The 25,930-nt window shown below is 37.6% G+C and overlaps 2 protein-coding genes across 27 annotated transcripts in view; one reads left to right on the forward strand and one right to left on the reverse strand.

Annotated features, from left to right (window-relative positions):
• LOC311423725 (uncharacterized protein) overlaps positions 1-25,930 on the reverse strand; it is a 126,375-nt gene that overhangs the window by 18,630 nt on the left and 81,815 nt on the right. The window contains exon 1 of one of the 23 annotated variants that reach the window (XR_014685830.1): positions 15,885-15,903. The exons of the other annotated variants lie outside the window; for them this stretch is intronic. The gene's annotated coding sequence lies outside the window, so the exon portion shown is untranslated. Of the gene's footprint in view, positions 1-15,884; positions 15,904-25,930 lie in introns of those variants that run through there. 23 annotated transcript variants of the gene reach the window in all.
• NGF (nerve growth factor) overlaps positions 23,336-25,930 on the forward strand; it is a 29,110-nt gene continuing 26,515 nt past the window's right edge. For 3 of the 4 annotated variants that reach the window (XM_084498090.1, XM_084498091.1, XM_084498092.1), the window contains exon 1: positions 23,341-23,583. The gene's annotated coding sequence lies outside the window, so the exon portion shown is untranslated. Of the gene's footprint in view, positions 23,584-25,930 lie in introns of all 4 variants that reach the window. The other variant, XM_084498093.1, reaches the window with a different exon arrangement.

The raw sequence follows: 25,930 nt of genomic DNA on the forward strand, positions 1-25,930 counted from the left end.
AAATAAGCAACACAAAAGCAGGGTTTTCCTCCTCTACTCTACCCTTGGAGGAATAAGGCAAAAACTTGAATGCAAAGAAAATGCCCATTGTCAAATGTTCCATTCAATGTAAAAACTGCAAAATCCATATCTGGACTTCCTTTTGCAATAAATTCCAGTTTATACTGTGGCAAATAAACATATCAAATATTTAATCTCCATCCAACCCAAACTGCCTTAAGTAGTGAATCACACCAAACATCTGTTTAGCTAAATATCTTGCTTTCTACAATAATTACTAAAGGATAACCATGGAAGTACATAATATTAGGACATACATATATTAAAGAGCTCCAGAATCTTCTTTCACCCTCTAGAAACTTGCATTTTAGGAATTTCTTAGATTGGAAGACAGCATTGGTCCTCTCTGGATTTCTTTTCCAAGAATGGGTTCATTATCCCTTGAACTAGTGCTAACTTTCCATACCCATGATATTCTGCAGCTAAGAGTTCACAGCTGAGCTGCCTGTCATGTGAAAAATAGTAATTTTCTCTTTACTCTAAGAGTGTCTTTTGTTGCCCCCTACTTTTCATGTTGTAGAAAGCACACAAGCATTACCTTTGCAATGTGTCTCATGACTTACTACAATCCTGTCAAATCTCTCCCTTTTTCTCCATTATTGTATTCCTTTTCACACTGAAGTGTTTAATTTTATTAAACTGTTTCTGCATTAAAAATAATTGCATACTCTCCATTATCTTTCTCAAGCTCTCTCAGTTCTCCTATCTTCCTTCTGAAGCAGTAGAATGAGAACTACATATATATGCAGCAGCAACTTTATAGTGATAAAAGAATTTGTTCTGAATTTTTAACAATCACCTTGCTTTTTTTGACTATTACTGAAAATTTAAAAACAAAAACCTTAAACTGTCTATAACTATTGTATTTTATTTTATTTTTCTGGTTTTAATTGTAAACTCAGAGCCAACTACTGAACATGTAAAACTAGGCAGGCTTGTGGTTTTGTTTGTTTGTTTCTAAATCCTGATGCATCATTTCACATTTCCTACATATAAGTTTATCTTCTATTCCATTTGTTGTAACCCAGACACATAATGGAACAAAGTTTTCCTGTAATTCTTCAGAGAGACTGAAGACAAGAGCCTACCATGAAAATGCCATCTCCTTGTTATTTTCCCACTCCCATCCACTTCTGAATGCTGATAAGCCTGGGTTCTAGACCCATGGAGGACTTTCTGGAAGATGACTATTTTATTATGCCTTGTTGCCTACTTTCTAAACCAGTAATTTTTATGTATAAGGACCTATACTCTCATATACCATCATAGCCTAGTCCTTTCAGTACTCAACTGTGCTTTCTGAAATATCTCATTATGATTTTGATATAACTTCAGAGTAGAAAAAATATAGTGTTTTTATTTGCTTTATTTTAAGTGCATTTCCCATTATCAGGCTTTAGAATTAACAGGATTTTGCATATTGACTGTTCAGCAATAACTATATGCCTTTTACTCCAAGCAAGCAAGGTAACAAGATAGTTTCTTTCCTGCTCTGTAGCTTCAGTGCTAAATGCTTCTATTGCAGGACAAACTCCATATACTGGAATCCCATAATTCAAGTGTGCAGAAGATAAGTGTAACTAGGGAGTGTTTAGTCAACCAAAAGTAGCTGAAGTTATAATTTATATAGCTACATTACTTACAGAACTTTCATAATTAAATGCCTTAGCATTAGACTGACACATGCTACTGTACATAATTATAGTTTATATAGCAACATTAAATATTTATAGATATGTATTTATGAACTACCTGTCACCAGAGTAAGTTCAGTTAATGGAGACATCACACTAAGGACAAGAGAAATATTACTTGAAAGTTCCCTGAAACAAGAAGAAAAAACATGGTGTGGAGGTTAATTCCCTCTGTCCCTTACTACAACAAGTAGTTGATTTCCAGCTTATAGTCAGGGAGACTAAGATAACTGATTTTACAGATGATTCATAAATATGCAGATTGCACAGTCTCTGAATTATGCTTTGTCAGTCAGTGGGAACTAATACTGTCTGCTCAGAGAAAGATAAATTCCTCCATAACATACAGCTGTGGTTAATACACCATGGCAGAAGGGGAAAGGGGAAGAGAAAGAGGAGGGGGAGAACATAGGTTCCATAGGCACCTACCATTGGACCAGGCTGCCCAAAGCCCCATCCAACCTAGTCTTGAACACTTCCAGGGATGGGGCATCCGCAGCTTCTCTGGGCAACTGAATCTGACCGGGCCCGTAACGGTTAATCAGCTACACCCCTTAATGCGACAGCAACCTGTTCCAATGCCTCACTATGCTCTGAGTGAAGAATTTCTTCCTTATATCTAATCTAAACCTACCCTCTTTTAGTTTAAATCCATTACGCCTTGTCCTATCACTACACCCCCTGACACAGAGTCCCTCCCAAGCTTTCCTGTGGGCCCCCTTCAGGTGTTGGAAGGTTGTCCAGGCTGAACAACCACAATTCTTTAAGCCTGTCTTCGTAGGAGATGTACTCCAGCCCTTTGATCAACTTTGTGGTCCTCCTCTGGACTTGTTCTAATAGGTCCATGACCGTCCATCTTCTGCTGGGGGCATAAGATCTGAACGCAATAATCCAGGTGAGGTCTCACAAGAGCAGAGAACAGGGGGAGAAATGCCTTCTTTGCCCTGCTTCTTTTGATGCAGCCCAGGATATAATTGGCTTTCTGGGCTGCAAGTGTACCTTGCCAGCTCATGTTAAGCTCTCCATCAACAAATACCCCCAGGTCCTTCTCATCAGGACTGCTTCCAATCCATTCTACGTCCATTCTGTATTTGTGCTTGGGATTGCCCCAGCACAGGTGCAGGACCTTGCACTTGGCCTTGTTGAACTTCATGAGGTTCACGCAGACCCATCTCTCAAGTCTGTCCAGGTGCCTCTGGATGGCATCCTCTAACATGTTGACTGTACCACACAGCTTGGTGTCATCAGCAAACTTGCTGAGGATGCACTCCGTTTCACTGTCCATGTCACTGACAAAGTTGTTAAATTGTGCTGGTTCCAATACTGACCCCCCTGTTATTGATATCCACCTGGACACTGAGCTGTTGACCGCAACTCTTTGAACGTGACCACCCAGCCAATTGCTTACCCACTGAGTGGTCCATCCATCAAATCCATGTCTCTCCAATTTAGACATAAGGATATAATGAGGGATAGTGACAAATGCTTTGCACAAATCTCTCCAGACAATTTTAAATCAATGCTTTAAACACCTAAGTTTTGTGTGGTTCTTCATCTCAACTGTGGAATTCAGAACCATTTGCTAAGAGTAAATGTACTGCAACACATGGGGAACTGCAGTATACTGCATTTATGTCCTGTACTGTCTCAGTTTCTCTTATACCTGTCCAGTAAGAAGGGTCAAGCTGAATTTCCTTTCTGTATATTCATAATAACCCACATCTCCCATCTTCTGGAAGTCTTCTCACTGCCAAACTGATAAGAGAAGTGGCACTAATGCAAAGCAAAGCCCACACCATAGTTTATAAGGACATCTAACATACCGACCATTGTTAAGAATAATTGTTGCATCTCTAGAGACTTTACAATTAACTTTAACATTAACAATAAAAGATTGAGATTACAGCTGATGGTAGTGCAGTAGATGCAGAGAATTTTATCCACATTACTGTTTTAATATTAAGCATCCAAAATTTGCACTCTGATTTTCCTGAACTTTGAATCTGGCTCTCAAGTATAGTCTTTTGAATATGAAAGACCATATTAAAATGACACATATTTGGGCTGTATGGGAGGTGAAATTTTTGGCAGCATTAAATTTTTAAAGAACTTCTTTATGACTAAAATTCCTTACTATTTATTTGGTAGTTGTGTATCCATATCCTCTGGGAGTCTCGGTCTGAGAACTTTCTGCCGTGGTTTTGTTTGGTATTTGAATTAGAATTTTCTTTTTTTGTGTCATTCAGTCATTCCTCCCACACATACACACAATTGACGTTTGGGTTTCTTCCCCTGTCTGAAGAATCTGTTATCAGACAGTAATCCCCTGAGCCTACAGACTAACCTTCCTTGCATATTTGAAGCCTAAAATTTGAAATCAATTAAATGAGCAATAAAGGTGAAACTATGACACTATTTGAAAATAAATTTTATAGAGGTCGATTAGCTGCCAATGTTTCAAGAGCCATATGGAATTTGTTTTCATCTCATAGTGGCAGTTAGTGAATCTTACCTTTCTTTTCAGAGGAGTGACTATGGGAAATTATTTGCTAATGCTATATGACTTTAAGGTCCCCTTCCAACATAAACCATTCTATGATTCTAAGGGTAAAATATACCATTCTATCAAAAGTTGAACCTGATGATCTGCTACAATGCAGTTTAGTTTTGTAGAAGGAAAATCACCATTCATCAGGATATTAACTACTCAGAAATGCCACTCTGTACTTTGCTTTTTCTTGCCTGTATGGACAAGAGCATAGTCTAAACAGAGACAATCATCCATTGTGTTGTTGTTTTTTTTTTAAGTGGAAGGCACTGCAGAGTTCCTTTAATTAATCACTGTATGCAAATAAGAAGCATAACTTCAGAGTTGCTGTGTCTGGAAGGCTGCAGACCACAGAACAGTTTGACACACAGAAGAAAAAAAAAAAAAAAAGATCCTATCCTTAACTTACGTAATTGCTACACATTTTACACTACCTTCTGTCCTTTTAGATATTTCAAGAGACTGCTGAATATTGTGAAATGTGATTGCAATTGTAAATAAAAGAATAAATATTTTTTTCCTTCAAAACGTTGTCCTAAACACCTATGTAACAGATGCTGATGCTTTGCCATAAGGTTAAAATAGATGCATTCAGCATCTGTTACCGAGCCACCATGGCAGAGATTAGAACATCATGTTTGTGTTTAGATTATCTGATATAAACACATCTGGGTGATTGTCCTGGGATTAATTTGTTGAAGTCTGACATTTGTGTGCTGTCACCTTATTATTATCTGGTCCTCACAGGGTTTGTTGGCAATTCCATTACTACCACCCCCATACAGCTAAAGGAAGGGAAATAAGAAAATTGAAAGGTCAGACTTCTTAAGTCATCTTCACCATGTGCTTAACATTTAAATCAAAAAATTCATGAAAGAACTAACCACAGGCACAAAAGATAAAGGACAGAAGCTCTTTTTCTGTTACGGTTCAAAACACCTTCTCACACAGATTCTGGCACTGATTCTTTTCCCAGCTGCACAAGATTTATTTCCCATTCTCTTTCAAGATGCCAGAAACTTAGCCTCTAGCTAAAGTTTGCTAAGACAACTATTTTTGACTTCTCTTGATGAATCTGTTGCACCGCATTCTAAACACTTGCTCTTTCCACCACAAGAAATGTTCACACAAAAATAGCAGCATGCTGAAGTGTATGTGGAGCACTGGAGATGCATAATACTATAAACTGGAGTTTATAGTATTATGTCTGCTAACTCATCTCTGAAAAATTCTCAACCATTCTTTATTAGAACACAGCGTTAGTCCACATATAATTAAATGCAAAGTGGTGATGAGGCAGAGGTACTCAGAGAACAAAATCTTCTTAAAACTAACAGGCCCAACTGTTGGTATTTCCTTTCTGATTATGTCCGTTTATGTCACTGTTGTCAGTGGGAGTGTGAAATATTAATAAGTACAAGTTACAGTAACTTACTGGAGTTTGCCTTGTAGCGAATTAGGAGCTTACCTGCCTGTCATGAAGTCCAAAGACAGTCATGTTATTTATTCATGGAGGTAAAACTCTGCGCTGAAGTCTGAAAACTGTAATATTTTGTGTAGTCCTGCCTACATACAAAATATCTTCAGCTACCAAAATTCACTTAGTATCAGATCGTTGAATAGGTGCTCAGTTTCATATGTTTTACATAGATCAAACAATCCACAATAGAATTAGAACCTTTCAACCAGTGTGTAAGTGACATTTTAATGTAAGCAGATAAAGCATCTGGATCCCTTCATTTTGTTACTTGCATCCACAAAAATTGTAGCAGAGTATCATAGGCCTTTAATAGAGCATGATGGGGTTGGAAAACTTGTGGTTATTTTAAATATATTTTAAATATGTAGGTTTTTATGGCGTTTTTGATATGTAAGCCTCAGATTGTGGCAAATGATTGTATAGAATTAAAAAAACAAGTGGGGAGGGGAAGGAAGAGGAAGGGAAGGGAAGGGACAAGGTCAGACTTAAAAAGGAAGTTAAACTCTAAGGAATAAGCAATGCTGCTTTGTGAAGACCCTCCAAAAAAAAGAAATGACAAGATTCATTGTGGTCAACATAGACTATGGAGACTGAATGACCTCTACGACTTTGACAAAAATTACAAAAAAGTGTATAAATCTGAACAGAACCCCCTACATAATGCAAAAACTTATCAGTGGTAGCTCAAAAAGACATCAAACATATAATAGGGTATTAAATGTAATATTATCCATGTGTCATCTTTAGATCAACACCTACAGTTGCCTAGGGCAGGAGGGCAACAGAAGCTGAGGCTTATGTTCTAGGGACATGATTAAATTTAAATAAGAAGAAATACCTTGCTTGCTTTTTCATTACTTGGGAGCTAACATGAAGGTACTAATTTAGTTTGCAAACATTCTCACTGTAATACACTCAGTACTAAATTGAGAACCATTCTTGAAACCTCAGAGATGAGGAAATGAGCAGGAGTAAATAGTACCTCCCTTTTCTTATATAGGTTCATTGCAACTTTTTTGAAATATTGACAGTTAGGGAATATGGTGCAACCACTTACAAGGTGTCACCTGTTGTGAGCAAAAACCATGCAGAGTAACATATCAGTTTAAAAAGCTTCCTATTCTACTGATTTACTCAGAGATGGTAGCTGGAAAGAATATGGTCTTCTGAAAGTGCCTGCTTTAGTGCACAGCCTCAGAAATGCATGCAGACAACTCTAATTACAATAATACAAACACACATCTAAATCTATAACTGAAAGCTTAGACAAATACGTCAGTTTAACACATCTCTATCTCAGTATAAAAGATTTATAAATACTGTAAAACTCTCAGAAGAAATTACCAGAGCCCCTCCTTCCCAGCGGAACTGGAACGAGTCACACCTGACAACTCTCCCAAAGTAAAGTGTTGGAAGCTGTTTTTGCAGCAGGTGAAGGAAAATACAAGTTTAGGTGAGGAATCTGTCACAGCTCTGACACTGCCTCCAGCAAGATAAAGGAAGGCATGAGACAACTTGTCTAAGAGTCTGGTTTCCCTCAGCAGGAGGGCAATGAAAGTGTTTTTAATGTCAGTTAAATCCATTCCTCACACTGAGTGAGCTACAACAGAAAAAGGCAAGGTCCAGCTTGGGGAATTGATGCATTTTGAGTGTGATGATGCCACAGTGAACATTTCACTTTAGTGTCAGCTTTGTAAAATTCAAAAACTGGGTATTTGTCTATGCTGTTTGCCTTCTCTAATAGTTTCCATTGTGGCCTACTGACTTTAACAATCAACATAACCTGCTTCTTTCTGCAGACACTAATTATTATTTCTGCAGTTTTACAATGCAAAACAAAAACAAAATAAAACAAAGTAGCATATGAAGCCCACAGGAAGTGTAAGACAATATAATGAATTGGTTTCTTCTCATTCAATACTGGTGAGGACAAAATGACTCCAGGAATGCATTTGGTCCTAAAGCTTCTATGTCACTGAAATCCTAATCTTTAAAAAAAAAAAAAAAAAAAAAACACTGGAAAATGAACTTTGACTGTATAAACCTTTAAATAAAAATAGCATTTTTACTAATATATTCTTCCCAAGTGCCTACTTCTTCGTAGTATGTTTCCCATCCTAATACTGTATGTTTTTGCAGCTGGCAATTGACACTGCCAGTGAGCCTTTATGTTCAATGTTATTTAATATATTCCCATCAGAAAGTTATTTTTACTTTTCAGTTTCAGTATCTTCTTGTAGTGTCCTGCATATAATGTTCATGTTGCAATTTGCATTTTTTCCCATAGGATAAATAAATAAAGATTCAAACAACAATATTGAAAGAATTTAGGCTTATTTGCTGAGAGAAAAATAATATATAGAATGGAAAACTGCTTTACTCTACTGAAAGAAAAAAAAAAAAAAGAAACAATGAAACTTTATGTTTCAATTGTCTAAACAGGAGAAAACTGATACAACACCATCTCAATGAAACATCTGCATTTAATTTTATAGGTATGGTAAGATAACATGTTCAGTTATCACCATACATGGTAGGATGGAAACTCCACAAAATATTGTCTCATCCGATAGAACAATCTCTTAAACAACTACAACTGGCCCTTCAAAACAGTCTATGTGGGTCTGTGTGCACATGCCATTTTTCCATGAATCTGACATTTCCTGGCCTAGCATTAGGTGCGGTGGCTAAACCCATGCCACCCTTAATGTTTTAGCAACAGGCTTGTAGGAAGTCACATTCTCCCTTTCCTGTGATGTCACAGCCACAGGGTGATGCACTGGGAACCTTCAGGCTCACATCTGAAGGGAACACCAGCCAGTTCTAGGGTTCAGGACCATTCTTTACGCCAGTGGCATTTAAGGCCAGTGGTCTCACAGTCCTGTCTAGAATTTCACACATACTAGCCTCAAAACACCCAGGAAGATGGAATCAGACCCACCTGAGATTATGGCAGCAGCCTACAAATGGTTCTTTCATTTACTCTTCCACTATTCTTTGTTTATGAAACTATAATCGGCTTTTTGCCCATATTGCTCACAATAACATGGGCTTATTTACTGTGTTTGAAGAGTAGACATCATTTACGTATGTCTGCTCAGGTCGTATCTGCCATTGCTGCATTACAATAAGATATAAATTCCATTTCTGCTAACAATTAAGTAAATATACTCTCTCCCTTCCCCTTGACTGAGAAAAATTTTATTCACACACAAGCAGTATAAAATACTGTGACCCCTTTAAAACTCTTAAAGACAACACTTTCTGCTGAATTAGAAAAATAATCTTATGTGGCTACAGAAATAATGTTTGTGTTTTATCAATGTTGTTCCCGCCAAAGGCTGGATTATCTGTTTCACATCCATTTAAACACAGGAAGGTTATAACAGGTCAGACAGCAATCTGGACTTCATTGGCCGGGAAAACTGACCTCATAAATCTGATTTGATACATCTGTCCTTTCAGCTGTCTGCGTATATGCCAATGCATTCAGTTGGCCATGTGCCTGCTCAGTGGAAGATCAACTCCTGTGGCTACTGCACAGAGGATTTTCCAAGTCTTCCTCTCAGCTACAGAAGTAAATATATTTGAAAGAAGTGCAGAAAGGAAGACATATTTATAGTTGCTTGTAGGTGCCTAAAAGAGACCTAGTCCTATGATGAACAATCAGGAAAACATTGAAACTATCTTGAGTAATATTGACTATGCCTGTTTTTGTAAACAGATATTGATGTTACTCTCATTACCATAATTTCTGAGTACACATGAGAGTCTATGGATGACGTACATCACTATATAATGTTGCAACTTGCATTGTGTATACCTGTCAGTTTTCACCTGAGCAGTAAAAGATTGGTAACTATCACTTGAATACAGTTAAAAAAAAAAATAACTTTCAAAGAGACCAAGTGGGAAGTGGAAAGGAAGGACTGAAACTAACATTGTATAACTAGAAAACAGGTATTATGATGTAACAGTTATTAAAGGTATACAACTTGCTGAACTGCATTTTCAAGAGTGAAATGCCTCAGTGTGTTTATCACCAAAGACATGAAGTCTGTGGCTCTTCATCAAAATTCGTACATATAACTATGAGTTTTTTGAAGGGGGTCCACAGCAATTCCTTTTTCCTGTGGTGTTATGACCATTCCATGTGTTAGGCCTATCCATAGAAGCTTACATTATTTATTTTCCATCAGTAATGAACCAACTTAAAATAATTAGTGATATAAGACAGAGAGAAAAGTACATTTTGCTTATTGTCTTTTCAAAATGAAGACTGTTAATCTATTTTAATAAAAGTCCCTATAAGAACAGGCAATTATTGTAACAGTTCATACTTGATCAAGCTTTCTTCTTTCTGTTGACTTCCACTAATCTCTAGGAGCCTTGATGAGAAACGTCAAAACTGCTGCTATTATACTTAACCTGGAAAAGTGACGCCAGATGATAGAGGTAGGAACAAATGATAAATATGGTGATTTTAGAACATTTCCTTCCTGCCTGAGATGTTCTTTTTCAATAGACACAGATGTAATTTCATGATTGATAAACACTTATTTTCCAAATGTCTGACTTTGTTGCTAGATCCATTTAGCAGCAGTAAGATATACAGCTATGAAGCCTGGCATCTGCACTGATTTATGTTTGTTACAGGCACCGGTGTTTCACTTCATAGTGGGAGAGCAGAGGATTAAAAAACAGATTAGCCTCCACACTATGGATGAATTGAGCAGTCCAGCTGCTTACAAGCAAATTAAAGAATAGGCTCATGTTATTGATCCAATTTTCTGCTATGTGCTGAGAGCATGCAGCAGTTTGATCTGATTTTACAATGACTCCACTTCCAACATCCCTTCTAGTAGTGCATCATAAGATAAGAATATCATGGGAACAGCAGCTGATAGAATAATCCACCCATTGATTTCTTCTCCCTGTTTACTCCCAGTATTTTAATTGAATTTTGTGGTTCAGCATTTCAGGCTGTGCTTTCAGAGTCAACTGGAGTACAAAATAAAGCAATGGGAAAAATCAAATTCTTGAATTTTGTCCAAATGGTATTGGACAAAAATAGACTCAAAGATTCTCATTGCAAATTTGACTCTGGAATTAAGGTTGTGGGGTTCTGTTGTTGTTGTTTTGTTTTGTTTTTTGGTGGTGGTGGGTTTTGTTTTTTGTGTGTGTGTGTGTTTTTTATCTTTGGTGGTAGTGGTAGTGTTTTTTTGTTTTGTTTTGTTTTGTTTTGTTTTGTTTGTTGCTCTGGTTTGTGTTTTTCTTCTTTTCATGCAGCTCTTCCTTGCAATAAGGGCAATGTGAAAAGGAGAATACTGGGAAAGAGAAATTTTCTTGTTCCCAGAAAGCAGGTTAAAATTTTAAAGGAGCTGGAGGTTTTGAAGAACTCACTCTTTGACACAGAAGTCACAGAAGAAACATACCAGAGTGGACTGAGTTGCTGTCAATCACCTCTTAAAAACTTTCTTTGGCTTGGTTTTCAGTCTCTCATCAAGGCACTATGCAATTGCTAATAATTGCTGGACATATAAAGGCATTACAATATATAACGCTAAGAGAAAAAGAAATATTTAAAAATAGGTATTAACAGTTCACTTCCACTCCAGCATTGGGAAGTCTTCACGTGTACTCTTTCCCCGTGCTTTATTTAAGCTTCAGTTAAGTAATAGTGTTTTCCAGCACCTCGAGGACACAGTCCTGTATCATTCCTCCTGCTTTACCAGGAGAATGTCTTTAAGAATTCACAAGAGAATTCAGCTGAGATTTACAAATATCCTCACAGACTATGGATGATAAATTCCATTCAAATTTCTCCCTACTCTCCAGTGTTCTATGCAAACTATAGGTAACTAATGCCCTTTCCTATTTAGAAATGCTGTAATAAAGATGCAGATTCATTCCAAAATGACAGTGTGAGAACTGTGATATATACTTTTTCAAAAGTTCAAGCAGCTAAGGAAGTGAAAGGCCATTATGTAAACAGAAAATATACAATGAAAAGAAAAAGGAAAATACACAACTTTTCATGTTGACCACAAAGTTTGCACAATGACTTTGGGCTCATTAAACAGTTGCACTCATAAAACCAAGATTAAAGCTGAAGAATAAAGCAGGCACTCTTAATATTCCGTGAGGTATCCTGGACCTCCAGCACTCCTTAGCACCATACCTGTTATTTAGAGGAAAAATATTAACCATATGTACAACAAAAGATTTGTAAGTTTGAGATCTGCTCTTAATACAGTAACAATTCCAATCCCTAGGTTAATTTCAAAGCAGAATGACTTTACCATCTGACAGCTAAGAATTTGGAATGATACAAATTTTGGAAGGGGTTATAGAATGACAAATGCAACACAAAATTGTATTTGAATGTTGTGAGGAAAACATTAAGAGGAAAACCTATCCTTCTTGCATAACGAGAAATATTTTTAAGACATGATGTGGTTCCGCATTTCAAAAGGACCACAGCATAGTAAGGCCAATGGTGCCAAGACACACAGAAGAACAGCAGGAACTCATGCAGTTCCAAGCCTTCAACATTGCACATCTTGGCTATTCTTGCAGAAGCCACAGATAACACTACCCACAAGGCAGCTACACTTCCATGTCTAGTCACCAACAGAACAGTGTAGTCTATCAGGATACAAGAAATAAAATGAGGCAAGAGCCTTCAGCAGTATTGATTATCTGCACATTTTTCTAAATAGGAATCATAGTGTGGACAATCAAAACACCTTTTTATGTTAATGACTGCTCTAACCTTACCTTCTTCATTTTTGGAAGGGGCATATGACATGCTCGTTGGATGAGAAACAACATAGATACCCAAGGTTAGAACTGGTATCTGTCTCTCCTTTTGGGGTCATCTGGTCCACATGGGGTTTCTTCTGTCATTTGAAAGGAACCCACATGAGTTTCATACTCCAGGCTCAAGATGAGCTAGCCAAAACATGCATTTTCTACCTCTGTTTCCAGAACAACATTCTCATTGAAACACTGTGTAATTCACCAGACCTGAGGCAGTGCCAGCTAGCCTTCCAAAAAAACATCCTAAGCAATCACACAGAAACAATTTAAATTTGTTTTCTAAGTGTGTTTGTAGGCCCTGTTGTTTTCATGGTTTACTGTCAGAAGAGCAAAAAGGCTTTCTCAAGGAATGCCGTTCCTGCACACTCCCCAGCTTGGCACCAACCACCCTCCAGTTTGTAGCCATCCTTTTTTTTTTTTCATACTTAACCTAGCTCCATCCAGAAAGTAACAGACAGGTCCAGAAATGCCTCATTACTTAGTATCACACCCAGGGAAAAAGCACAAGGAGCACATTAAAAACATGGGCAAAGACTGCTGTGATTGTCAGTCAGGGTGGAGACTTACCACAAAGTATATCTGTTAATTTTCTTGGTATAGTATCAATATAATCTATATCTTTGCAGCTTTTTACTGTCTTCCCATTCCTCTTTTCAATGAGCAAAACATAAAACAAAATCCATCTCTTCATGGTCATTTAGGACCTATCCTCATGCAGACTACTATCTCTCAGCTGTCCTCATGCAGAATACCAACAGACACTTGTTTATCATTGATTGTGATGCAGTGTTCACCTCTGTGCAGTACAAACAAGAAGTTCTCTTCTCTTTCCCATGCTGTTCCATTTGCACAGGAAGAGCATGGCTGCTAGTTCAGCACCCTGCTTCAGATCACTCCTTGTCTCAGTACTTACAAATGAAAAGATGATGTATTGTGCCAACTGTATATCTTATTTTGCAGACCAGTAGTTTTTCTTATAATCACTAGGCATTACATGCATTCTCCTAATTGTTTCCAGGCTCTTTCTTCAGACAAAGAGAATTTCCATGTCAGATCTTTGCCCAAAAGCATTTTCTCCCTCATGTCTTTGAACTAGAGACCATTAAGCAAAGGTTCAATTAGTCAAAGATAGTCTCTTCTGGCACATATGTGCAAAGATATGTAAGTTATATCAGTCCCCCACAATTTTATATGGTTTGGGTTGATAGAAGCTTTGCTTCAGGCAGGTATCAAATACTGAACCGCAATCACTATGGAAGAGAGGAGTACTATTTCTGTCTTAGAGAAAATAAGAACCCTCTATGCTAGGGCAACAACCCTTGTGAAAAGGCTTGTGGGCATGTCCTATGAGGAGAGGCTGAGGACATCTGGGTTGTCTAGTCTGGAAAAAAGAAGGCTGAGAGGCAACCCCATTAATCTCTACAACTTCTTGGGCAGGGGAAATGGAGAGGGAGGTGTTGGTCTCTTCTCCCTGGTAACCGATGACAGGACTCATGGGAATGTCACAAAGCTCAGCCGAAGGAGGACCAAACTGAACATTAGGAAAAAAAATATTTATTGTGAGGGTGGTCAAACACTGGAGCAGGCTTCTTAGAGCAGTGGTTGATGGTCCACGCCTGTCAGTATACAAGAGGCATGTGGACAATCCCCTCAATAATATGCTTTAACTTTTGGTTAGCTCTGAAGAGGTCAGGCAGTTGGACTTGATGATCTTTGAAGGTCCCTTCCAACTAAACTATGCTATGTTATGCTATGCTATGCTATTCTGTTCTGTTGTGTCCTGTCCTGTCCTGGGTGTACCACAGATAATTTTCAGACTTCTGAAGTAGTATATACTTTAAAAAAAAAAAAAAAAAGCCATAAAAGATGCAAGTAGAATTCTTTAATAAATACTTGACAGAAGGCTAGCTTTATGTGATTTTTAAAGGAATTTCAGTAAGTGACTAGGAACTCACTGCAACACTTATAATGTGTATACTACAAGACTATGCAGATTAAGTCCAATTTCTTGTTTGCTATTTATCCCCTGTGACACAATTAATTAATTGATTCCAGGTATAAAATACTGTGCAAATCTCACAGTGGTAATATAACCACATCATCTGAAGTCTCCTATTCTTCAACAGTTCATAGAATACGGGTAGATTTTTTTGCTGAGCACTACATAACTGCATTATATAAAGCTGCTGCTAGCAATATCAAAACATATTAAAAGTTTAACTAAGACAATGTGTTTGAGAAGAATTTGCTTTCTTTGGAGCTGGAATGTCCCCATAAAAAGGCATGATCTGTACTAGACTGAGCTGTCCAATGATCTGCAAACACTGAACACTGTGTCCTGGAGTAAACTCTGCTTTCTTCTAACCCAAATTGGTTTGGATTCCTCCAGTGCATGCAAACAGCATTTTCAAATAACGCTAATGCTATGTGTCTTAAACCTGCATTTTGATTTGTACAGTTGACTTTCACAGATGTACTTTCAGTTTATAGTACTGCAAGTCTACTGACAGTACGACAGGGCCTCTTAATGAGGGGAGGGTAAGTGTGTGAAAGTGTCCCTGAAAAGCATAGCCGATCCCGATTTCAAGACAAAATCCATTATTGTGATTTGTCAAAAAATGGTAGTTTGCTTGTTTGTTTGTTTTTCCCCAGATTCTCTCTCTTCCTGCTAGTCCTTGGAAAGTAAAATTACTCATGCAGATCTGTGCAGCACAAAAATATAATTAGACCAATACATACTTTTAACTTCTCCCTCTGCCAACACAGACTCATGTGGCTACTAGACTCTTTCTGAATATTTTGCTTCTTTTGAGTGCCTCTCTCCCTCTCTCACCTGCACTCTCACCTCTACTTCACCTCATCCCTTGCAGTGTCCCACATCCTTTCTACCACTGTTTCTGTTTTTCCTTAAAGCTTTGTATTCCCTAATCTTTCTCACCTATCTTTCTTGTTAATACTTGCAGTCCCACATTAGAGAACAATACAAGAAAGTGCAGGACACCTAAAAGGGTATCAGTTGAGAGCTTCAACTGACTGCTTATGAAGACAGAGAGATTTTAATTTTGCAGAATCTGAGATTTACCTGGAAATACAGTGGATAAAATCATAGTGAAGACAACATCTGTATTACTGAACGGAAAACACTGTGCTTGAGTTTTACGATCCTCCTAGAAGTTGACTCCATGCCTGGTTTTCCTCATAGTAAAACTGAAAAGCTGCGCCTTCATTCAGTTTCTTGCACAGAGAACTATGCCTTTCACTGCAGAACAACTTAACATACATAAGCACTTCCAGCCTGCCTCAGTCCAAAGGTACTTCTGGCCTGGAGTTCTGTCTCCAACACTGAACAGATGATGTGTAGAAAACAAGTGCAAGAAACAGAGTAAGTGAAGAGCAATTAATTCTTTGATATACCCTCCCAGTTTACTGCCTTTTTTAGTAGTAAAGACAAATTGTAACATTGGCAAGGAGTCACAGCTTTTTACACTTTCACCATTTCTATTGTTTGTCACACAATACAGAACTCAGGTCCTGGAAGACAAATATAATATGAAACGCTTCTACATCGTTGCTCTAAATGCATGTAGTTGCATTAATTTCAGCTTCTCTCCAAAGACTCTTTAAGATTTCTCAGTAAGGCCAAGAAGATACCAGACACAGAAATGGTGCAGAGCAAGTCCGTCCTTTTAGTATGCTGGTGTCAGGACATGATCCTTCCAACAGAACACATTCTTTAAGCTATTTTGAAATGTCCAACTAGCTAAGGCTTCCACCCTTAATAGTCAAATGCAACTCATTCCAAGTTTTATGTTTTATATTTTATATATATATATACATATTTTTTTAACTAATTTTTATATTTTTTATATATTAGTTTTATAACTAATTTTATAGCAGGACTTCCTACTACATCCTTTGTACCTCCCATGGATAGCATGGAATGGACTACAGATGAATGTAGAAACTAGGGTCAGTCATAGCTGGACATTGACATATTTCCTTTGTGTGTGTACACATATGCATAGTAAGAGAATACATATAAAGGCAGGAGATAGCCCTCATGCTTTAAGATACTATTCATATTCTGATATCTAATAAGAGAAAGGCAGTTTAAATACATATATATGTAAGTGATGACTACTTTAATAACTATTTGGGAGAGGCTTCTTCCAAAAGAGACTGAACTACCTACTCTTAGTAATATGTACCAGTGTCCAGCACGGTGGATTGGTTTCCAATCTGAGACATAATTTACATGCCCGAAGGAAAATTGCAATGTCTGATCTTACTGCTGTGAAAGTAAAAAGGCCAGGTGAGTATCTGCAGAATTTGAAACAACAGAAAAACTAGGAATCAGCACGACAACCTGATAGCACTACTCTTTTAAATAAATAAAAGCCACTGCAGAAGAGAAACATTTTACACTTCATTGTAGTGAATCTGGTCTCCAGGTTTGAAGAGTTTCACTCTATCAGCTTATAAAAGTCTACACGTCCTCTGAATCGTAGAATCATTAAGGTTAGAAAAGACCTCCAAGATCATCTGGTCCAACCATCCTTCTACCACCAATATTACCTGGTAAACCATGTCCCTAAATACCATGTCCAACCTTTCCTTAAACACCCCTAGGGACGGTGACTCCACCACCTCCCTGGGCAACGCGTTCCAATGCCTGACTACTCTATCTAAGGAGAAATGTCTCCTAATTTCCAACCAGAACCTCCCCTGGCACAACCTGAGGCCGTTATCTCTTGTCCTATCACTAGTTTTCTGTGAGAAGAGGATGACCCCCAGCTCCCCACAACTTCTTTTCAGGTACAGGGGAATGATCACCCTGGTCCTTCTGGCTACACTATTCCTGATACAAGCCAGGATGCTGTTGGCCTTCTTGGTCACACTGCTGGTTCATGTTCAGATGAGCACTGATCAACACTCCCAAATCCTTTTCCTCTGCACAGCTTTCCAGCCACTCTGCCCCAAGCTTATAGCGTTGCACAGGTTTGTTGTTACCAAAGTGCAGGACCCACCATTTAGCCATGCTGAACCTCATCCCATTGGCCTCTGCCCATCGATCCAACCTGTCCTGATCCCTCTGCAGGGCCTTCCTACCCTCCGACAGATCGACACATCCCCTCAACTTGGTTTTGTCTGCAAACTTACTGAGGGTGCACTTAATTTTACACTGAAAAAAAAATATATGTATACCAGCAACTGAAATGAAGAAGTTTGTGCCACCTCCTCCTCAAGATTTAAGCAACAAGGCAATCTTCCCTGATAGCAGAGTGGGTTTGTTTTTTTTTTTTTTGGTGGTCTGGTTTATGCCAAGTGGCACCCTGAATTTCCTTGGAGCACACTGGAAAAGGAAGGTATCTCTGCAGAAGAATCTTTGGCACAGTGCTCACGGTTCTTGCGATGTTCCAAAACTGCTTGTTATGAAGCATCCTTCAAGCCACCCTTAAGACAATTATAACATGCTGCTTTGTGGTGATTGACTGTAGATGGGAGTCTGCTACACACTGTATTCAACGTACTTGTGCCTCTGCTGAGACCTACTACCATATAGGAAGGTTCAGTACTGCAAGTCTGAAAGAAGTGAAAACTCTGATATGTTCATAAGTCATCTGCCCACTAAATTTCTTTCCCTGTAGATATAAAATCTCTTATGCATCTGCCAGTTCCCAAAGGTCATGAGCAAAGTATGGCTGCAGTGCCAAATTATTCTCAGTATTTCAGAGCACATTATGCGTATATCATTTGACAAAGAGAAATAATCTGTATTAGAGAATGGTATAAGAGCAGTAGAGTGAGAAGAGAAAACATGAGGCCTATTTCACAGATCAAACAGGAGACAGAAGTCATTCTATGCCACAGCCAATACTCCTTTCTGTACCAAATTCCTCTGCAGCAAGCAGGGGAACAGAGCTTGAAGCAAAGGTTTGTCAGGGAATCCACATGTGATAGCCTTGCTATCCAGGAACAGGTAGTATGTCCAAACTTCCTGACGAATGGTCTCATTGTTTGCTTGCATTGGATGAATGAATCTTTAAACAACTATAAGCTTTACTGACAGTGCTAATTTCCCCCCAGAATGATATACCTGTCAGACTCCGTGGATCTTATAAAAATTAATACTAGCTCAGTGTTTGTAGCATATATCCACTCAAAACAAACAAACAAAATAAAATCAAAAAAGCATGCATTTGACTAGTTTTTGAAATGCTCCTGTAATGAAGGCAAATATTAGCAGTACACCAGAGCATGTGTACTCCATATAAAATTGCATCAAGGGAGATTTTGTCCATGAAGAGAGACCTCATACAAAAGTTTACAAATAATGAACTCTGTCTGACAAACTCTTTATGGTTTCCAAAGAGACTTCAGACTTCAACCCAGCTCTGGTTCAGCCAAGTGAAAAAAGCTACATCCTGTGGGGGAAAAAAAAAAAAAAAAAAAAACTATGCAGCTACGTATACCAAAATTTTTAATTCTTAAAGAGGAGCATGGAATAACCATCTGAGCATCTGAGTGCTAATTTTCAAAATTCATAGTTTATTTAACATTTTTAAGTAGTGCATATGCTCTTTTTTGACCCTCATTGCAAAGCAATAGTTGAGTGTTAATTCCAACAGAATTGTGTATTGCAGAAATGTTTGTAGTTACTACATCTTTCCAAACAGCTATCAGGCAAAACCTCTACCAAGTCTGAAGAGTACTGTCAAGTTTTTCTCACAGCTCTGCTTTGTCATAGGGACCCACAAGAATCATCAAGTCCAAATCCTGGGTCCACAAAGGACACCCCTCCCCCCCCCAAAAAAAAATCCCTCTTAGCAGAAAACTTTTCCTGATATACAGCCTGAACCTCTCTTTGAAGGAGCTTCAAGATGTTGTCTACATATCACTTCCATTAGAATTATATTCTATGTAACAGCACTTGAACAATCAACACATTTTGCTTTCAGTAGGCTTGGGCTTTTCAGATGTTTTCCTTACATAAACAACCAAAACAGAAAGAAAAGACTAGTGCAAATTACTTCCATAATTCACCGTAAATGAATGTTTCTAATCACCACTTGGTTTGAATTGCAGTGTATCAGAAATGCATCATGTACAAATCAATTTTCCAATGTGCCCAAGCTACATTCTGGCTGTGTTATTGATTCAGCTGAGAAGCCATATTGTAGAAACAGTTAAGAAAATATTTACAGGAGATTGAGTCTTACAGTAATCAGTAATGAACTTGTTTGTCTGACCTATTTATTCATGACCCACAAGCGACCTGCTTTTTTCTAGTAACTTCTGCCATACACATAAAGATACATAAACTAAGACAACAGACCATTCAATTCCTGTATCAGTTTTTTCATTTTTAACTAACACAAAAAGAGAATTTGCATCATGATGATTCCCCTCAGCCTCTTGATTAACATGTATCTTGCAACATGGGCAAGCTTCCTCCAGGTAACTATTAAGGCAAAAGTTTACTATCACTTCACATTCAATTTAGCCTTAGGACAAGAGCTATCAGACAAGTTTACACAAGATAACTATGTTCTATTTTCTGCACATTTTAAAAACTGGAAATGATAAATTTTCTTTTAGGTAAAACAGACACTATCTAACATGCTGAATGTCTCATTTGAGATGCTTAAGACTTTTATTGCACTTACATCTAAGCACCTCCAAACAGCTAGGGGAAGGATGTTATTTTTGATACATATTTTTCACGTAGAGACTTAATATTACAAGGAAGTATTGAATGTAGTTGTCTGCATGCACACACACACACACACACATTAATATGTGTGTCAGAAGAAAACAAGTCTACTTATCCTCATGCCATCCTCCTATACTTTTATGGGATCTCTCAAAAGCATGAGCTTGTAAGCCCCTTTCTCAGCATCCTAACACCTCTGCAAAGTGTCAAGATTTTAGGAACAGCAGCTCTACTCACCTGTGTTACTGCCACATCCATAAAGATTTCAGAAATAAATTAAGACTGTTTATAATTTTTTTTGGCAGCTTTTTTCTTTGAAGAGCGTTGCTTCTAAATGGAAAAACCCAGCCACTTCTTCTCAAATACCTTTCCTGGCATGCTTTCAGCAGTACAAGAGACACTGACTCCAGGAGAAATACACCTACAGTCTTCAGGCCCTCTTACAATCCTAAGCACACATAAGCACAAGACACTTTTTTTTCATACCCTGTGAGTCCTTCACCCTCTAACTTTCTGGGAAGGTGCTGATGTAGGAGGAAGAGGCTGTGGCAATCCACTGTTACTATTGTGAGGCTTAGGGCAACACTAAACTCAGTCTAGTAATCAGAACAGACAGCTCTAGAGCCAGCAGAGTACAAACCATTTTACCTGTAATCAGCATTCTAAAAAGGGCTATTCTCCATTTTGGTCTGAGTGCTTATTTTTCCTTGAAATGAAAGCTGTTAGTGCACTACATGACAGTACTTCTCAGGAACAGGTTGAATTCATTTAATCTTCAGGGGAAACAGAAATACTGCATAATAAAGCTCATACAAGAGACCATGGTGGAGCTGGAACTATTGCAGTAGAGTTTCAGTTTTCTTACTCAGCCAAACATTATCAGTCCCATACCTTGTACGTAGTGGCTTGCCAAAGCAAGAGAATCCTCAGTTCATGTATATGAATAAAATTTCGTATCATGTATATCAATAAAATTAATAAAATTTAAGGAAGCATACATGTAGTAAAACTTTTCTCTCTAAATCTGTGGTTCAGACCACTGCTAAAAGACACGACTGCTGTACAATGCTTTCAGCTGCTCAGCTGTGACTATAGTGTTCCAGCTGGAATTAAGCATTCTTCTGTGCATTGCTAGTGTGCCTGTAGGACCACACCTACTCCAGAAGCTAGAAAAGTTGTTTGATTGGGGTATATGGGAAGATAAAAGCAAAGAATACAAGCCAGTGCTTTTTCCCAGAGATTGTTGCAGCTTTCTTGCTCATTCGTATCAGCCTCTTGGTATAAACTCAAGAGGTACAAAAATAAGGTACAAGAGGAGGATTTCTTTAGACATAAGTGCTATTGGATAAAGTACAAACAGTACATTATTGTATACTGTGCCCAGAAGAGCTTTTGTGATCATACTATAAGAAAAATTGGCAGCTCTTGCCAAGAAATCAATTGTAGAGATGCTGAACACATGCATGTAGTATCTTTTAAGTAAAAACAAAACAATAAAGCATATCTTTTTCTCAGGTTTGATGCTGTTTGCTACAGTTACAGTGGGCAACAATGCTCTTTCAAATTTTCTAGCACAAAGTCCTAATTGAAGGATATTCTAACAAAGCAAGACAAATGCTCACTCAACACAAGAATAGCCTGGCATTTCTGCAATGAAATATGAAGCTAAGGCCAAATACCGAGGTCAAGAGTTTTTTCAGAAACTCTGATGGCCAGCTGTGTGAATGAAGACATCACACTTTGGCCTGTGACTGATATCATGTGTGGAAAGCATTTTTCTTGTAGAAAAATAAAGCAATCTGAACTGCATAGTTCTGGCAAACTGTTTTCGCACTTGCATTAATCTTTTTGTGCTGCAATTTCCTTATGGATATTTCAGGCGATTTTAAATGGACACCACCTCTAAGAAGGAGTCTAGCACTGAAGCCACTGTTATCTTTGGCACTATGAGGAAGGAATGCAAGATTTGTCTACTAGCTTTAATAAAATGTGAAGATATTTTTGGTTCAGGTTCAAAAAACGACATATCCATTTGGCAAAACAGAAAAATTATCTCAAAGCTACTTTGCCTTTACACCTCTACATAGTACATTCCGCATTCCTTTTCTTGCCCAAAGAATTTTAAGGGCAAGCCTCTCCAGATGGCTGCCCTCTACTGGTCAGAATGAGAAAATGTTTGATTATTTCCACATCGATAAAGTGCAGAGGGCTGGGTTTCTGAAGATGACAATCTATTTCTTATTCCTTACGTTTCTGTGTAATTACAAAGGTTACACTTTGCTAGAATGAGAACTCTGAAATCCAGGTGGTTGCTTCTCAATGTAGTTAGCCAACTGTCTATTGCTTTTTTTTTTTTTTTTTTTTTTTTTTTTGTATCATGCACTTTTTCAGTTTTGTATTTCTTCTATCTATTTATCAACGATAAATTAATTTTAATAAATACACTGTTGTTTCGTTACAAGTGCTTAATCCTCCTTCACAAAAATAATGGAAAACATCTCCATATTTCTTTGCTGCTTAAGGTAAACATGTTAAACAGAACATTATGGCTGGAAGGGGTTTTCTGTCATCTTTTTCCTCTGCCCTAAGTCAGGATCAAACATTTCTCTGCTACTCTTGATCAGTGTTTGGTGACCTCTGTTAAAGGCTGCTGGTAACAGGACTGCACAATTTTTACAGACAACCCAGTCCACTGCTACACACACCAGTTAACTATTAGTGTTCCTTTAGGAACAGAATAGACTGATGACAGGAGTAAAGGGCTTTAGAGATCAATTTGAAAAGAGCCTATTCATCAGGGAGCCCAAAGTTTCTTTAAATTGAGTGCAAGGATTAAGATGTAAAGTAGAAACGCTAATGATAAAAGATCCCTGAAAGAGTTTCAGGGATTGGAACCAGGAAGTTAGAGGCTTTTCTCTGTATTATGTATGCATAGTCATACAACCAGTGCACGCTTTGAAACTTTCACTGCACATCTGTGCATCACTGCATGGACTAGGCACCAAGCCAACGGCTGAATTCCTACGAGTCCGTGCAGCTCCCACACGTTTACAGCACTAGGACCCAGAGGGAGCTTCATTTCTGTGAGTCAGTGCAGCTAGCTGAGCCCTGAGAGCAGTGAATGAGGCTGGAAAGGCAGAGGGAATGTGAATGGCTCTTTTGGCTTGGGAAAGTGTCCACGGACTGGGGTGCTACAGACTACAAAACAGCTTGGACAACTCTCCAGATTCCCTGTTCCCCCGGTGTCGAGTGATACAGCTCTAAGGTGAGTGACCCCACAATAGTAAGTTTTCTCAAAACAAGTAATGTGGCTGTTGCACCAGTTGTGGAAGTTTGGTATCTTCAAAATCAGCCAATGCGTTTTTGCTGTACTGTGATTTTCACTCTCTTGAAGAGGTACAGATCAGATGTCTTTGAAATATGGAGTCCTCATTGCTTAAAAATAACATCTGCTCAGAAAAGCTTGGTCTAATAAAACTGAAAATTGCATTTACTAATGCAGGTTAAACTGCATGCACATCTGGAACATATTCATAAAGCATTTGTGCTTAAATTCAAAGCTTGAAACAGATCTTTAGTAAGAACAGCTTAACCTTAGAGACAGGTAAGTATTCTTCTCATTGTTTTTATCCAGGTAAATCAAAACTTAGTTTTATTTGCATAATACTGTAGTTACTTCTACATGAATATTCTTTACTGTCTCAGTACTGAGTATTAAGGCTTATTTAAGTCTTTCCTTTTTTTTTTTTCTTTTTTTTTTTTAAGATAATTCTACTTAATTTTAAGATAAGAATTCCTTTCTTTTCTAATATAAATAAATAGGAATTCTGGTAAATCAAAGCATGATTTATGAGCAGAATCCTTCTAGCTATAGGGAGAGCTGTAGTTTTCCCTACGTCTATCCTCCAGGAAGTCTAGTTGGAAAAGCTTACAAATTCCCTGCTGCCTTGACAGACTGACACTGACAATGTTTATTGATTTATACTGGGTGATTAAGCTGTCTTACCTAATACATTAGTCAGAGACAAAAACGAGGATCCCAGTCACAGAGATGCAGAGTTTGTGTGCTGAGAACAAAAACTGTTTGTGCTTCAGTTGCTTTCCTCACTTTAAATTTTCCTTATATGCTCAAGAAGTTTTAGAGAAACAGTGAAAGTTATCATGCTTGTCAGGCTGGTTTTTCCAAGTTGTCACGACTTCGAAGTTGCATTGTAACAGTAATACAGATAATTTATGGGTGCTTTCATGTGTTAGTGTATTACAATAAAGTTTTTTCAGTACTTTTTTGCTGAGCCAAAATAAAATGTGACAATTACCTACAAAAAGATAAGCAAGAAGCTGATTTGCCTGTAAGTTCATATTCTTTGCACTTCTGAGATGCTTCAGATATTATGGAAAGCAGGCTTCTGTGAAAGCCTGAAAATTATCCTGCCAGCTACCATTCTACGTTTGTCTGCAACTCAGAAGGTTATAATATTTTTTGCACTTTCACAAAAAAGATGGTGTAATGAAGAGCCAAATAAATTCAAGTGTTCACATTGTATAATAAGAATTATTTGTCCCTCAAATATATTAATATATCTATACATTAATAATATTTTAATAAATTTCAGCAAGGTCTGGAGAGGAATTCTTTCTGACAAATGTGTGCAGTATAGTAATAGTACTTTCATATCTGGACTGAGCCCAGCCACTCACCCTAAAGGGATCTGTCAGTCTGACAAAAGGGTAGCAAAGAAAGTAATTGTGGTTTTCTTCTTCTCACTCTCTTAGCTAAGCAGTGTCCATTTTCTCAAATCAAAAGCTTAAATCATCTTATCAGATGTCTTCATTTAAGTTCAGTGGAAAATTACAATGAGCATAAAGGATCGTTCTAACCCTTATACTAAGTAAACAGTTATTACATAGAATGATTAGGCAGTTTATGTAATCACTGTAACACGCTAATTCAAAACATAAGATTAGAAAAATACATAAAATATGTATTAAGATTAGCACTTTAAAGTGAAAAATTCTTTAATGGGATACCCAGAACAAGGGCCAGATAGAATACATTTAAAAGCTAGATTATTTCCATCAGTAGAATCAGTCCCATAAATTCACTTACTGCTCCATGACTTTGGACATAAAAATGGTCCTTTAAGTGCAAATTCCATTGTTTTTCTGATTCTCCAATATGCTTTTGGAACTGATAGAATATTGCATTCATAGTAAGTGCATTAATTGAATTAAATTGAAGGCATGAGGAAAAAATATTAATGATTTTGAGAAGATAACATTCTACCATTTCCTAAGTTTTAAAGAACAAATTTTGACGTTAAAAACAAAGAGTTAGTAAAATTAATGTTTTAATTCCGAAAGGTTTAATATTCTAGCACCAAAAGTCAAATGATGGTATTGGTGGGTTTAGAAATATTTATTTATCCTTTAAATCTTAGTCCAATAAAACCTAGTGAAACTCAGTATCTTTCAAATCAGCTACAGCAATGGTGACCTCTGCTGGCAACTACCCTCTCATCAAAAGAAGTTTAAAAGGCTTGTTCAGAAAGTGACTGTGAAATAAAATATTTTTTAGATCAGCTGATACATTTGGAGAAATGTAAGATACCACC

The sequence above is a fragment of the Aythya ferina genome, assembly GCF_964211825.1.
Source record: "Aythya ferina genome assembly, chromosome: 25".
NCBI classification, from domain to species: domain Eukaryota; kingdom Metazoa; phylum Chordata; class Aves; order Anseriformes; family Anatidae; genus Aythya; species Aythya ferina.